Genomic DNA, 14,665 nt, shown 5'->3' on the forward strand with positions numbered 1-14,665 from the left:
TGTGTCTTATGTACCAAGTATACATCTTGGAAAGAAGTCACAATAAATGAGCAAACATTGGGGCAACCTCTACTCTAAATCTCGTTCACCTTATTCTCTACGTAGTAGGAAGCATGGCTTCCCTCTTTGAATTATAATAGAAAACAGTATATATATCATCAATGAGCAACTCAGAATTTTCACAAACTAAACACTCCCATGTAACTAGCACCTGGATCAAAAGTTATGGGGCGCCTGGGTGGCTCAGTGGTTAAGTGTCTACCCGCGGCTCAGGTCATGGTCCCGGGATCTTGGGATCCAGCCCCACGTCGGGCTCTCTGCTCCACGGGGAGCCTGCTTCTCCCTCTGCCTCTGCTCTCCCTGCTTGTGCTCTCGGTCTTGCTCTCTCTCTCTCCCTCTAATGAATAAATAAAATCTTAAAAAAAAAAAAAAAGAGTTAGTATATTAACAGGACTCCAGTTACGACCTTCCCTAAAAATACTCATTTTTCCTGACCTGAATCATCATAGGAAACTTTTTTGTGCATTAATACTCTACAAACATGGCATGATACATACATTATGTATTTTTTGTGACTGCATTTGTTGTTTGCATATTGTAGTTTTGAGTTCCATCCATATTATGGCAGGTAGCTACCATCGGTTCACGCTCACTGCTATGCAGCATTTCATTGCAGGACGCCCCAGAAACTATACTACTCTTCAAACACATTTTGGTGATCTTCAGATTGGGGCTGTTATGAATAGTGCTGCCATGTACATTCCAGTACACATCTTTCGGTGTACAAATACATGAATTTCTGTGGGATATATACAGCTGAACTTTTTTAAAGTAATAGAAAGCCCAGTCGTGACTTTCCATTAGAGTCCAAGTAAAATCCGAAGTCTTTTAAGTGGACAAACTTCCTAGTTCGTCTGAGATACTGCCCACTGGTGAATGAGTGGCCTGACGTTTGTCTTCACTCTTGAAAGTGTCCCACTCTGGGCAATAAAGATGTCTATTATCCGGTACACAGCATCTTGCCTAATCTTCCCCACTTACTTTCTGACTCTTCACCTGCAAATCTGCCATTGCTCATTCTGCCTGGCCACACAGCTGTCCTTCTGGTTTCCCAAACATGCCACGCATTCTTTATGACTCGGTGCCTGTCATATGCATTCATTCCTCCACTCTGGGAGTAGTTGGAATCGCCTCATCTTTCAGATCTGAGTCGAAATGTCCACTCCTTGGAGTGGCACTATCTGGTCTGGTTATGGACGTTCTTTATGTTCTTCCCCGTCCTTGCATTTCCTATGCCTTCGCACTCTTTCCTCCATGGTATTTTTCGCACTGTGCCATTTTTTATGTGTGTACCTGAGTGTTTATTCTACTCTTGGAAGGGAACTATGTGGGATGAGGGGCAGTAAGGCAGATTACTAAGACTGGAAATGCTAGAGCCAGACAGCCACATACAAATCACAGCTCTCCCACTTTTTAACTGTGTGACATGGGGATAATTTATTTAGTGCCCACCTCATCATGTTGTGAGAATCATAATAAAATCTAATAAAAGTTAATAAAAGAAAAAGACTTAGAACAGTGCCTGGTGAAGACCACGTGCTGTTTGTTGGGATGTTGCCTATCATTACCCTTATCTAATTCATCAAGGTCCCCACCGTGTTACTAAGAGGCAAAGGAGGCACCCAAACTTGGCATTCACTGATCTGCTAATAGGGCCCATACTCCGGACATAACCTGTGTTTTTTACTGTCGGGTGGTTCCGGGAAAACAAAAGATTATCTTGAGTCACCTAAAAATATTCATTGACTGAGGTTGGACATGGGAATAAAAATAATGCAGATAGGTAGAAGTTTAAACACCCAATTCACAAACAAAACCTATTGTTTCTACCTGGAAAAAAAAAAAAGAATCACTTCTCACTAACTCCTCCACTGACCCCTAGACCAAGTCAACCAAGTCATGATCATGTCTTCTAGACTAACATCAAAGATTCTTCTCCCTCCTTCTCCCCACTCCAGTCGATTCTCTGCACAGATTTAAACTTTTAAGATGCTATGATAAGATGTATCACCGCAGTGCTCAAACCCTCAGATGACCTCTTTCCAGCCAATTCACACTATGGTCAAAGTCTTGGCCAGAGCCCCTCAGGTCTGCTTGTTTCTCCCTCTTTGACTTTATCTCTTTCTTTCTCAGGCACAGCATGGGGGGTGGGTCTGGGGTGTCCTTTGCTATTCCACCAACATGCTTTGATACACCTTATTCCCTCTGCTTGGAACAATCCCCTCTAGATATCCACCTGACTCAATGTCTATCTCTTCAGCCAGATTTCTACTCAACCACCACTGCCTCAGAGAGGTCTTCCCTGGCCACCTACCTAAGATGGCACACCTTACCCCAGAGTCCCTTCCTCTTGCTTTTTCTTCCTGATTGCACCCACCACCTGAAAAAGATAGATTTATTTGGTTTTTATTGTCCATCTCTACCTCAGGCGCTTGATTTGACTATCTACTGAACAGAACTTTAGCTGGCATGGAGTCGTAATGACTTTTACAGGGATAAGGAATCACTGATCATAATAATATTTATTAATAACCATCATGGTGAACTCATTGAGCACATGTTGTCTGGTGGCCTCTAAGCTGGGTGCTTTTATACATTACCTAATTCAATTCTGCTCTTGAATTAGTGCCCCTATGCTCCCTCTTTTACATATCAAGAAACTGAAAATGGGAAAGGTCAGGTGATTAGTAACAAGCAGCCTGGGTCTTCCTTCACATCATTGCTTGACTCCAGAACTCTTCATTAGTACACTCCTGGGAAGCACCAATGATAAACTCCAATTAATTCCTTTTTTTTTTCCTTAGGACCAATTATAAATGTCAGTGATGAAACGGGGTAGTTATAAAAGCATAACTGACCCCCATTTTCTCCTTTATTTCAGCGTAAAATTGCTAGTTGCCAAAGGGCAGGCAGTGACTTGAATTTTCATGTCATGATAATTATCAGAATGAAGGGAATTTGAATGTAGCAGAGAAGGCCAAATTCAGAATTCTCAGCGTAAGAGACGCTCACTTTCAGAAAGAGCCTTGAATTTATCTCCATTTTAATGTCTTGCCACATTTTAAAATATTAGTTGAAAAGGGCGATTGGAGAGGGCAGCAGAGCCAAAGTAAACATTCAACACACTGTTACACTGGAATTTTATGACACTCCAGCTCTCAGGCGCCTTGTTGCTATTGTTGCCTGTCCAGCGGCTGGTGAATCAGTGGCTGTGTCTGAAAAGGAGACGAATAGGGTGGAAAAAATATCCATCTCTCTGTCTGCGTGTGTATTTGAAAAGACAGTTCAGTTGCATCATGGACTTACGATAACAAAGTGGTGAAAACAACAACAACAACAACTGGTTTTAGTATTGAACTAATCTCATTTTTTTTATACCACCGTGACACGTTTTTTTGTTTGTTTGTTTTTGTGCACCAGACATTTCTATTCTCGTATTGTCATGGAGACTGAATGTGCTTCACGTAATTCTGCCCATTATTTGGAACAATCTGTCATCTGTGAAGTCACTTTCTTAGTGACATATACTGCGGATAGAACAGACTAAAGAAGCGGGCTAGAGAGCGTACATTCATGCAATGTGACACGTACATACACAAAGCGGGATGATGTAATAACGTAGGTAATTTAGAGGTTCTGGCAAGTGTCTGGGTGGTAAGCCATGACTACGGCCGACTCTCAAAAGCTGGGCTGCCTGCTCCTAGGGAAATATCTTATTTATGTTTTTTCAAGAAATACTGGGGTTAAGATAGGATTCGTTCAAGGCTAATAACTGCTAATCCTCTGGCTCTGCAAGACATAAACATATGCATGCAAGTCCTCAATTTCCCCATCTGTAAATGTGAACTTCGTTATAAAATGTAAATTTTCTTCTCCCAAAGATGACCACAATGAAGCTGATGAAGGAAGCAGCACCTCTATCCATCAGCCCACTGACAGATCTCTGCAGTGATGTTAAAAATCCCCGTTTTTACCTCCCAGTTTATACCCAGGAGAAGACCATTTCAGTTGCTGGGAATAAGCAGCATATTGCATGCTTAGTGGAGTCCATCTTGGGGAGGCATTCTACTTAACAAACTTGGATTAAAGCGGCAGAATGCCTTTGTTTTTCTGCAGTTGTTTCTTTTAGACAATAAGGTTCTTGATTTCAGATACCCCAGAAATAAGGTTCTACTTGGGAATAATTACAGATTTACAGACAAGGTGAAACTATAGTGCTGAGTGATTTTACCCAGATTCCTTATTCTTATTTTACATCACTATGAAATTTGTCTAAACTAAGAAACTAACGTTGGTAGATTACTGTTCATTAATCTTCAGTCTCTATTCGGATTTTATTATAGGCTTCTATTCATGTCCTCTTGCTGTCACAGGATCCAATCCAAGATACCTCGTTGCATTTAGTAACTCTTTAATTCCTTAAATGAAGTCAGGACTTGTGGACGAGTGCAGAGCCCACTGGATTGGACAACCAGGACCCAAGCCCTAGACCTTGACTACCCTTGGGGAGTTGGGTGACCTTGAGCTATATAACCTCACTGAGCTTCTAAACTCCCTGCAAGCTCATTCTCTGCAAAATGAGGACTAAGCACGCCATGTATCAGCCAGAGGACAGGAAGACCCTGCCTTTCCTTTGCACAGTTTGCCTGAGAGAGTTTGTGCCACTAAGACACTGCCCAAGAAAAGGGATTAGGGAAGCCCTCTTCAATGGCCAATTTTATCTATCTATCTATCTATCTATCTATCTATCTATCTCTGCAAAAAGGTTGATGCTGCATGGGAAAACAAGGGCAGCTAATCCTTTGCAAATCTTAAACTATTGAAGGAATCTGCCTGTGAGCAGACATTCGAATGGCCTTGAGGCAGAAAGAAAGGGAGGGGATCCTGCCGAGGAGATGCCTGGAGAATCAAATTTGTGAGCTACTGTGTGTCTCTCTCTTCAAAACCCGCCTTCCCACCTCCCTGCCCCCTGCCTTTTCCAGCTTCCTGCTTCGTTCCTGCCTGCTACAGTTTCTGCAGTGGGTCCTCTCCCTCAGCAGGACACCAATCCTGCAAGCTTGCAAAGTCCAAACAAAACTGGGACTCACAAATATGTAACTGTTTTCCTTAGCTCATGGCATAAATCAAAAAAAAAAAAAAGAAAAAAAGAAAAAAGAAAAAAAAAGGAAAGAAAGAAAGAAGAAAAAAAAAATTCTGTTAGCACAGGGCTCAGGAGTGTTTATTTTTTCACCAGCTGCAACATGCTACCCTCACGGGGGATCACCTAAAACCAGTTATGGTTTAGGTTGGAGGGGAATGTCAAACTTAAGCGGCGGGCTTGGCCTCTCTCAATGAATTACGACCTTGTCAAGAACCTATTTTTTTAAATCAATGCAGGTTTTCTATCAAATCAAATACCTGCACACTAAATTATATTTTTGGTGCCAGGCTGGCTCTCCATTTTTTTTTTTTTCCCTTTGCTAGTTTTTTCCAGCGTCTTCTCCCACAACTCCCCCCTCTCCTTACTGTGATACAGACAGTTTTTGTCCATAAGAAGAAATTGAAAAGCAAGCCCTACACTTGAGGGGAGAAAGGGGACTGTCCTTTGTCATCCCATGTGCATGCACTGCTACTGTTTAGAAGCTACCTCAGGTTAAGTAACAGGAGTGTTCCTATAGACTAACGGAGTCAAGAGTGTCCTTTGGGATCATCCATCCAGCAGCGGTGAAGACATTGCTTTCGAAAGGAATATGTTTGTTCTTTTCCTTTTTAAAAACTTTTCGTGGAAGTGGACATGGAAGGGGGGGTTGAGGAAGCTTCTAATACAAGTGCTGAAATAAAGAGTTAAACATTTAGATCATCTTCTAAGTACATTTTGAGACATCCTTCCCCTTCATGTGACTTGATAAATGTGAATAGATTTTAGGGAATCAAAGACACTTTTTCTTCCTTCCTTCCTCCCGCCCTTTCTCCTGCTTCCCATTTTTCCTTTCGTTCTTTAATTATTTCTTTTAAACGGGGAAAGAGACTCTTCTGCCCTCAACTCATGTTCTTCCTGATGGGTTAGTACCTGATTTTAGAAGCAAGTCTGTCTCCTGAACTGGTAGCTTAGTGGACATGACACTGGAGTAGAGGCTGTTTGCCTCTACGACTCCCAGTGGGGCCCGCAGAGGCCTGAAGTACCCCTTCTGAAATTTTGGCAAAGATAATTTTTCAATAATGGGAATCTCCATGTATCAAAATCCATTTACAGCAAAGCCACGGAGGCATGCAGTTTAGTGTTGGCACCCGACGCAGCCCCTTTACATGGCCCGGAAGTCTTTATTTGGTGGTTTTTCAATTAAATGCCGCATACACTTCAGGGCATATGTAAAGAATCCTCAAATGAATTGCAAACTGCTTTCCATAGCAACTCCGATGGATAAAACACGGACAAGGAAATCCCAACCAGCTGTGTTTGAGTCTTCAGAACCCAAATCACATAGTTTCTGGCCGGACTCTGGATGTTTCTGATAGGCTGTCATGGAGCCAGCACACTGAATGGCTGGTTTGGCAGGGATTCCTACCCTCTCATTTCTCCCCACCTAATTCAGCTGGAAGCTACCGCCTCAGTGTAACCTTTGCTGACGTAGGCACACGTCGAAGTTTCTCAGTCAGGCGAGTCTCGGTTGTGAGAAATTCAAGGTGGAAAGACATACCAAGAGTCATACTGGGTGGGAAAAACAAAGGAAGGCTAATCCTGCACAAACTAAAGTCAAAAAGCCAAGACACACAGGTACAGGAGATAGAAACCTTGGTGCGCTAGGGCCCACCTGCTTGGACCATCCCTTCCCTGCGTTCATACATAATTCAACTGGACAAACACTTCACAAAAATGCTAAAGTTTCTGGGTAGCTGTTATAGGATACAAATATGAATAGGATGGATCCTAATCAGGGAAAGCTTATAGTCTTTTTTTTTTAAGATTTTATTTTAGAGAGAGAGAGAGCACAAGTGGGGGAAGGAGCAGAGGGGAAGGCAGAGGGAGGGGGGAAAGAATCTCAAGCAGAAGCCACGCTAAGCGGGGGAGCCTGACTTGGGGTTCGATCTCACCACCCTGAGATCATGACCTGAGCTGAAACTAAGAGTCTGACTGATCCACCCAGGTGCCCCAAAGAAAGCTTATAGTCTCATAGATCACCGGTGATAATACAAAATAGACTAGAGCAAATGTTAAGAGCGGACAAGTTACTTTTGAAGTTCAGCATCCACCTACCTCATCCTACTATTTCTTGAGTAAAACACCCCCATTACTTCTTGGACACTCAGTCGATCCTATTTGGATGGACTTAGTCTCATTTCAGGGATGGGCCCTGATTTGTCTAAGCTAATTAATGAATCCCATCCTCCTGGTTTCAGTGACTACATCAGAGATGGGATTAAGATCTATTTCTCACTAATGAGAAACACAGTGTATACATAGACTAGAGTCCAAATCCAAGAGGAGTTGGCTTTATGTGCACGTGCGTGCACACACACACACACACAATGCAAAAAATATATTTAATCAACAGGACTTGCAGACTGATTGCATTGGGGAGGAGACAGTGGAAAAATTAGGAATTTTGCTGTTGTTGTTTTCGGTTTTGTTTTTATTTTTATTAAGTGAACTGAATCATGTTCTACCCAGGCATCTATGATAGGGAAAATACAAGTGAACGTGCATTCCATAAATACAGCAAATTTTTTAGCTAATAAAGACAGGTATTGTATCCAGGAAGTTTTATTACATTAGAAGACACTGGACACTGAGTTCCCTCATTTTATGGGGTTTACCTAGGGTCATCCTCACACTGATTCTAAGCATGAAACTTCCACTGAGCACTCCTTGGACAAAGTTATTCCTATAATCTCTTCTAGCCTTTGGATTTCTAAATCTGGTGTTTCTAGGGGGAACAGATCTCATTTTGGAAACTGACTATGAAAGAAGATACTACCCCGGGATAATTCCTAACTCCTGTGGGATTTCAAATCCCCATAAATTAGGAGACACCAGAAGACGCCATTGCCTACCTTAACTGGAAGAATAACTACAGTCTGCTCATAATTATCCACATTTTATTTCCACTTGGGACTTGGTGCTTTTGAACCACCATGAACATAAGCATCACACAGTCATATGTTATTTCTATTCTGGGACTTTTATTGAAAAGGAAAAAAAAAAATGGATTGCCGACTTTGGCTGCTTGGCACCAAGAGCAAGGCAGTGAAGATAAACTTAATTTTATTATAATCATTATTAAATAAAGATTTGGGAAAACAGCGAGAGTATATTTGTGATAGAAATTATAAGAAATTTATGTAAATAACCATGTAGATTTTATACATCCCTTAGGCTCCAACGAATATTCCAAATCCCTACTGCTCCTTTGAAACTTGATTTTTTTTTTTCCTTTTTTGAGGGCTTATCAATCCTGGGGTTCTCATTAAATTGCGCCTAAATTGAAAAAGTATTTTTGAGATGAGAAGCTGGCTTTAATCATCAAAACATTTGTTTACAAAGGGATGCCCTTTCTTTTCAAAAACTAGACTTTTAAATTCCAAATTATGATTTTGTTTTCATTGCAGCACCTAACCAACTGACATTTTTCTGGGAGCTGAGGTATTATGTTTCCTGCTCACAAAACAGCATATCAGCTAAGTACAGTGGAAAGAACACAAGGTCTGAATTTGAGGGTTTTAGTTCCAATCCTCCTGCTCTTCCTATCGACTTGTGGTATTAAAGCAAGTTTCATCATTTGATTCCCTGTAAAGTAGGGGTTATAGATATTCATTATGCTTGCCTCAAAAGGCTGTTGTAAACATCAAGTAAGAAAATGCACAAGAAAATGAAATGCAAATGACAAACTACTCTAGGCTCTTCAATGTTTAAGACATACTACACACTTATTTAAGGGCCTGGAACTTGGCTCAAAGGTAGGACCGTAAGAAATCAAGGTCCAAACAGCAGTCTATTCTATAGCTGAATAGTATAATATGATAAGGGCTAGGACGGAGGAAAGAAAAAGAAAAAAAATCACAGGAAACACAGAAGTAAGAGACATCAAAAGCACATCAGACAGAGAAGGTGATAACCAGAGCTGAAATCTGAAGCTTTCTTTGCTACCTCATTACCTCTTTAGAAATTAAATTCCAGGGAATCCACAATGGGCGATTCCACTGCCTGGTTTTCCTAGCACAAAAGCCAATGTGCTTCATTAATTACACAGACAGATTATCTACCCCAGCCAAATCTTCCCCACCCCACCTCGCCCTCCCACCAGTTAAGCATTCAGCCCCACAATTTTGTGCAATGGGGAAGGTTTCTTAAGTGCAGGGAAATTGCCAAAATGCAATTTGAAGTCCAAAGGAGTAAAAAAGGTAATATTTTTCCTCTCTTTTGCAAAAGCACACTGATGTGTTCTTAATTCTCTTGCCATTTTGTATTAGAGCACGGATCCTTAGCGTCCAGAAGTTATTTGACTTAAAGACATTTATGGCTTCAGGTTACTTTCCACACTCAGGCCCAAAGCTGCCGGCTGTTACATACACTCCATTTGGACTGGCCCCCAGGATGAGAGATGACTCTGGGAGATAACATGCTTGTATTAAAATGGGGTGTTAGAAAAACGGGGTGCAACCCGCTTGTAGGTACAAATGCAGCTCCTGAGATATATCGTCTTTAAGGGTGTATTTTGGTAAAAAATTATTCAGTTGTTTGTTATATACTGGGATTTATTTGCAGAAATACAGAATCACCAGATCATTGCTATTTCTCCACTCCATCTGCTGTGTGAGTTACTTTATAAAACTCTGAGGGAAAAAGAAAATGAAAAAGAAAAATCCTCTCCCCACCCAAGTTGTGAGGGTCATTGGTTTATTTTACCTGGTACTAATATCAACTTTATGGCACATTTTTGCCTGCTTAAAAAAAAAAAAAAAAAAAAGTGGCGTGTATGAATCTATCCAGTATATTATTTATAGTGTTGTGGCCAGATCTCTTTATGATAAAAATGTAAAACCTTCCTGTAAAAATTCCTTTTTTTAAATAAAATTACTCATTTCTCCCCAATTTAGATCAGCTCTTACTTTGTTCCATAACTACCAAACCTTGGAAGTGTCACTGACGCTAATCAATAGACCAGTCTTCAACATGCATTTTAAAGTTATGCTTTAAAACCACTTCTGCAGTTGCAAAAGGACTTCCCCCCCGCCCCGTCTGGCTAATTAACTGATACGACACTAATCCTTTGCACATCTGGTACTAAATGTTTGCTCACATGGGTCCCCCAGCAAGGAAGTGTAGCCAAACAGCGACTTCGATTGTGCTTGATTTCACTTTAAAATCTTCACTCTCTGGGATTAAAATCTTGAGATAAAACATCTGGATTTCAATGGTGTCCCCAGGGAATGAAAGTTATAGTTCTATAGAATACATATTGCACATAATATGGTCTTGTTATTTCTACATTAGCACTACTCCAGCCGGTACTCGCCGTTAGCTTGTCAGTCTCCTGACACGTCATTAATAAACAGGTAATTTCATAACTGATTTCCACCTAGTGTCATGTTGAAAACCACCTGGGTTTTCGTTTTCACTAACATTAAAGGCATAGGCTAGAGGGAGGCTGTTATTATTAAACTGGGACTAATCTAACTGAATAATGGATCAAGTCAGTGAAAACAAATGCATATGCAGAAGGATAAAAAAAAAAAATTTCCAGGCCAACGGATAGATCTGGATCCGCTCATCAAAATGTGACTGTTCCTTCCCCTTTCTCTCAACAAATGGACACCTGAGGAATTATTCCGAAACTGTGCCCACTGCCTCCAGGGAAGTTCCAAAAAAATATCAAGGAAGCAACCGTTAGGGAAAAATCTGTACTTTTAAAATTGTGACCTTGAAATTAGGTCTATGCCATGCTTATGTATTCATTGAATTTTAAATTAATACTGCATGTTATGTGCCATTAAAGATTAAAAACACACACACCAAGGTGAGCCATTGCCGCTGTTGGCTTATAGATCTAGCCAAATGTGTGCTGATGGACAAGAATACTGTTAAATGTTATTGGAAATGATAATGGGGATATAATCCACACATTGGCTTATGCTATGCTTTTTTTTTTTTTTTAAATCCTGATGTTATCATCTTATTAGCATCATTCCGAATGGGAAGTAGCTGAGAACTGCTATGGCCTGCCTTCACATCATCAGAAAGGGGTCTCTCTAGGGGCTTTTTATGGTGCTTCTCAGTCTTGTGATGTATTTCTGGAGGAATTTTTTGCTTTCTTCATGAATCAAGGCTAATAATTTAATATCATGGCCTACGACTTCTGTTCATGTGAAATTTCAATCACAACATGGAACCCAGTGAACGTAGAGTATTATTACAGCATTTACTATGTTCTGCCCATTCTTATTTGGCAGACAGAAGAAAAAAAGTTGTGTGCCACCAACTTCATTTTGGCCTTCCATTCCATTCACAACTTCAAAATGATCTGCTTTTCTTCTTCCGGTCCAGTTTGTAAAAGGACAGATAATACAAAATCTACTCTTAGTGGCTTAGGAAAAATCCTGAGTAGAAACAGGGAAATTAAAAAAAACTGATGCCAAAATTTCCTAAGTTTTATATTTTCATGACAAAAATTGTAAGAAATAATTCAGTTTATATATAAACACTGGATCTCACTAGTCACTCAATACAATATATGTAGTGAGGAATTTGAACATGTCAATTGTACCATTTCTGTTCTATTGTGGAAAAAAACAGAAACACAATAAAGGTAATTGTCTAACGTTAGTCATTGCCTAAAGTCTGTCACGGAGGTGACGGTGGAGCCAAGATAAGAACTTGAATGCTTCCAATAAAGTAATATTACATCAAAACATAAAACTATCTGAACCATACTTCCTCTCTCAACTCATGCTTATTGGCTATTTAAATGCTTTCTACAGCATTGGGTCTTCATAGGTCACTCTGAGGGCTTTTGTTCACGCTCAAAATAATACAAGCCATCAAATGATCAACTAGTGAAAGGAACCAACATTCCAGGAACATAAGATTCACCAAAATATGTATCAAATTTACTTGAGCCCTTCCATAGACGAGTAGTTCTCAACTGCAGCTGATTTTGCACCCCAGACCAGGAGATAGTTGGCAATGTCTGGACACATATTTAGTTGTCAGAACAGGGTGGGTAGGTGCAAATATCTAGTGGGTAAAGGTCAGAGAAGCTGCTAAGCATCCTACAATGCACGGGATAGCCCCCCACAACAAAGAATTACCTGGCCCCAAGTGTCAGCAGTACCAAGACAGAGAAACCCTGGTGTATGCAGACTGTTGGCTAGGGGCATTGATAAAGCTACCAGCTTCTGAGACATTAACAACCAGCAAGGTTTCTATAGGGTGTGTATATTTCATCTGAGCCCCACATTGTTCCGTTCCCAAAGCAAAATGTTACGCTCTTCAAAATCTCCAGGGAAGCTAACAGCATAAAGCTTTGGGTGAAATGTAAATTTCTTAAAATATTTATCCATCCATAAGTGGCTACATTTTTGACATTATTATAGGGTTTCTCAGTGTTCCATTTTATTAAAAAATATTTATTTGGTTTCTAAGATTACTGCTTTTCTGACCACAGAAAATTCAATTACTGAAAACTGCAGCTATCAAATTGGTTGAAAATAAATAGCCTTTTATCCAAAGCTGGCAAAGACTGGTTCACTTTTAATATGTAGCCATTTAAAAAAAATAAAATAAAAATAAGAAAACATTTTCATGGCAAGCTGATGGACTGCACAGTCAGAAGGCAAACGGTCTTTTTGCATCATCGGGTTTTATTTAAAACAGGATGAGAAAGGAGCGGGGGGATGTTTAAGAAAAGAAGGCACCGTAAGAGTAATTTACCATTATTTTTCCTCTTTTGTTTTACAAGACAGAAGAAATGTGAGCCTTTTTGCCAGTGGAAATCACTTTCTCCTGCTTTCTCTCTGTCTCGGTTTGAAATGTTTAGTAATATACAGGAAATGTGGTAAGTGAGATCTACAAACGTGGGCTTCCAATACCCAGGCTAATTATGTGCTAAGCAATGAGGATGGCGGCAGCGCTGCCAGGGAACCACGAAGGGGGCTGAGCTGGGATGCCTAGATCTATTTTTCTCATTTGCTTCTCGTTTGCGTTGTAATCGACACTTTCTTTTTTTTTCTAAAAAGAACACTTGTCCACGTTTCCTCAGTGAAAAGCAATCAGCCCACAAGAAGAGGTAAACTGAAAAACTGAAAGAACCACACTGTGAATAAGAGCACAGAGATCGTGCACCCTGTGGATTACATATAAACAATGTGCCATCTCCAAATTGTTGTTCTGTCACCACTGAACATGCATCTGGGCTATCTCTCACTTGAGTGAGATGGATCTGCACGTAATCAGAGCTGATTTTTTATATTAGGCTAAGTAAAACATCATTGGAAATTTGATGCTATTGAGAAAATCGATAATGCCTATGTCAAGGATCCAGGGCATCACTCAACCCCTTTCAGACAATTTGCTGAGAATTACCGAGGTTGTGTATTAGAAGAAGCTCTTGACAGATGGGAATCAAGAGACCTAGTTTTGCCTACTGTGCTGTTATTAAGCAGCAAGTCATTACACCTCACTGAGACACGGCTCCTTTATCCGTGAAATGAAGTGGTTGGGAAAGAGTGTCTAAGGCCATGCCTACCTCTGTAATTGTTTGCCTGTTTGGATAGGCTTTGATTCCGTTCACCCAGTGCAGTAGGAGCTCTGAGCTAAGGATGCACCACTACTAGCAAGAAGCATTGCTGTTTTAAACTTGAGATTCTGCGCTTGTGCAAAGCTACTTCCAGTGATGGTGAAAATGTGAGAATCTTCTTGTCCATTTTATTTTCAAAGAAGCACTCCCTCAAAATAAAAGTATACATGAAGACGGGTGATGCTAATCACAGTCTTGGAAACTGAGACTTTCTTTATACATAAGAGTCACACACAATGTGTGTTTACATGGGGTCAGCCTGGATACTGGTGGCAGAAAGGACTCAGCCTCTCTCTCTAGCTCTCTCTCATAAACACACACACACTCTCTCTCTCTCTCTCTCTACCCAGAAACGACTCTTCTTCTAGGAGGGTGGGAGGGGACTGGCAAAGGTTTAACCACAGTAGGCATATGGTGTCCGTGACAAAGCACACGGTACCTAGAAAAGACAGAACCACCGCTGTGCAGTGGTCAGACCGGGGCTGAGCCGGGAAAGGCTGACTTCATGAGGAGTTCCCTAAAAAAAGTAAAAAGAAAACATAGCCGCTCCCTCTCTGTTTTCTCGTCTCCCTTAGCTAGGAGAGAACCACAGGCTCCCAGTTTTTACTGTCTGGTTTTGTGGTCTTATTGAGGGCTAACGTGACCACAGACAATAATGGTTCTGGGGCCTCTCATTTTGAAAATTCTCTACTATTTTTCTTAGTCCTACTTACTACATTATAGTTGTGGATGCTGAATAAAAGGTACTGCTTCTCACAGCTAATCTCACCTGTTTGAACTGTTCCCAGTTTGTTAGAGACCATGGCTGGAAAAGCCGTATCTGGAACTTCTTT

The sequence above is a fragment of the Mirounga angustirostris genome, unplaced genomic scaffold (genome assembly GCF_029215605.1).
Source record: "Mirounga angustirostris isolate CCGP_5_RB_7025 unplaced genomic scaffold, mMirAng1.0.hap1 SCAF_17, whole genome shotgun sequence".
Lineage (NCBI taxonomy): Eukaryota > Metazoa > Chordata > Mammalia > Carnivora > Phocidae > Mirounga > Mirounga angustirostris.